Below are 2645 nucleotides of genomic sequence, written 5' to 3'. Positions count from 1 at the left end.
ACCCAAGGGCATACACTTAGGAAATTAAAGAAAAAGGACTTGAGCCTAAACTCCACTCTGTCAGCCACCCACTATACTTGACCAACTCCCTGGAAAGCTCACTCTACCATCTTTTTGCCTGGTACAGTTTTTCACACATAACAATTTTCTGTTTTCTCTTTAGTTAATTGATATAACACCTTTCCAAGGAAAGGCATGAATATTTTCATATTTCAACAAACTACACTAAGATACACAAAAATGATGTGATTGTCACATGAATCTGTGGGTAGCTTTTTAAAGGATTAAGCTGATCTAACTTTCTCATTTTAGAAATGTTGCCACTTCCTTTTCTGGGAGGAAAAGACATAATAAGAATAAACTGTAGCCAGATGTCTCATTTCTCCAATTTATTATTCTGGAGTGAAAATATTGAGTGACATAATGCATCACAGGACTGTCATGACTAAGTATGGGACAATACATCAAACAGGCATGGCTCTTGGAAAAAGTATCAAACAGGCCTTAGCTAATGATGGATTAAGTTATTGTGATGTTTTAAAGTTATTAACATTATAGAGGATAGGAGAAATGTTTAAGAACAGAATATATATTCTTAAGCAGAAGTAATATGTGTTTCAAATTAGATCAAATATAGGATTTCTTTTAAAAAGCACAAAATTATGATATCCTTCAATAATCAATATAATCTATTGGGATCTCTCCCAGTAAATAGTTTCGGAAGTAAAGACTTCATGGTTTATGAAAGGGAGTGGCATAAAAATGTGTCTGAGAATTAGACAAAGAAGCATGTATAAAGAGCCTTGGAATAATATATTATGGGCTTTGGCCTTTATCCAAAAAACAGCAGGGAGTCGGGTCAGGTTTTTGCTGAAAAGAATGACATTAAGATGGCACCTAACTCTAGGCGAAGTAGGGGAAATTAAAAAAGAGAAAGATGATGACACCAGGAACAGAAAGGAGGGGAAAGATTTAAGGAGCTATATACAAGAATCAACAGGAGTTAATGACCGCTTGGATGAAAGAGAAAAGGAGAACAAGAGGGCAAGTGGAAGACAAGAAAAAAATAGGTTTGAGAGGGAAGGGCAGATAGTGACATATTGGTGTCAGGGCCAGGGGAGAGGATTAATGAAGAGAGGCAGTTGGTTACAAGTCCCCAAATATGGTACCTTCTCTACTTTTAGACTGAGGAGAAAAAATAATCCCCTCAGTCTTTGTTATAGTAAATTATGCCATGTCATAAATTGCCATAACCAGCCCAATAAATATTTGTTGCTAGTGTTGGACACAGTGGTTCATTCATTTCCTTGATATTACTTATATGAGGGGGACCCCCAAAAAAGGAATTATCTTTTGGAGGGAAGACCCTTTGCAGTACACTCGGAATTTGTTTCGCCAAATCAGATAGTCAACCAAAGATTTTATCTGAATGTTTTTAGAAGGTTGCAGAACCATTTGCAGAAGAAACATCTCTAGTTATGACAAACAGGTGACTGACTGGTTCTTTCACCATACCAACACACCTGCTCATACTGAGTATTCAGCAGTTTTTGACAAAAAATGACATGACCCCCATGACCCACCCTCATATTCGCCCCATCTCACCCTGAGTGACTGTTTCCTGAATGCAAAAAGCCCTCAAAGGAAAACATTTTGCTGGTGTGGAAGAGGTGAAATAAAAAATGGCAGAAACACTAAAAGGCATCAAAACCGATGAGTTCCAAAACTGTTCTGAGTAGTGGAAAAAGCATCTTGATAGATGTCTTGCCTCAAATAAAGAGTACTTCAAAGGTGACTGAAGTTTAAACAAGTAAGAATAAATGCACAATTTTGGGGGGGTAGTTTTGGGGTTCCCCTATATCTTTATGTTATATGATTACATACTTTTTATTTGTTAAGGCTTTGTGGAAGTCTATAAAGTAAACTCCCATGGACATCATTGTCAGGAACTCTGTTCAGTATGTTCAGTGCCCTTTTTGTACCCCCAGAGATGGGACATGGTTACTAGTTTCCTGGAGGTACTCTGAAAAGGACTGCTATTTCATTGATTACCTGGTTGAATAATCTTCCCTCTAAGACACCCCCATGTCCCCACCTCAACAAATTATCTATCACATCAGCCTGTCTTTGATCCCTAGATATTTTTTCTTCAGTCAAGCAGAACTAGTAGAGGTGTCAAACTAAATTGCCTTTTTTAAATTTTTTTACATTACTAGTATTATTATTACTATTTTTAAAATATCATCCTATTGTCACATTTTCTACACAATCAAGGAAAACACTTTTGGCATTCCAAATTGACCCATTCATTTCTTCTACAAACCAATCTATAGGCTAGGACCTCAGCAGAGCATTACTTTGGCACCAAGCTCTGTTCTCTTCGAAAGATGCACTGAGAAATTCAGGGACAAGTATATGGAACAATAGTCTATCCTGCTCCAAATGTGGACAAGGAGAAAAGCTGACTGAAAACATGGCTGAAGGTAGCCAGGAAAAGAATGTTCTGAATGACCTGAATGCTTGTCTTGGAATAATGTGATGCCTTATTCAATCCTGAATACTGAAATAAAATGTAGTTGGCTTAAGTGTCCCTATTTACAGAATTGACAGAATACATGTCCCCTGAGGGTCCAGCAGCACCTCTA

The sequence above is a fragment of the Carlito syrichta genome, unplaced genomic scaffold (genome assembly GCF_000164805.1).
Source record: "Carlito syrichta isolate Samal-C Ts95f unplaced genomic scaffold, Tarsius_syrichta-2.0.1 Scaffold302462, whole genome shotgun sequence".
Classification (NCBI taxonomy): domain Eukaryota; kingdom Metazoa; phylum Chordata; class Mammalia; order Primates; family Tarsiidae; genus Carlito; species Carlito syrichta.
Note: the sequence above shows the minus strand (reverse complement) of the source record.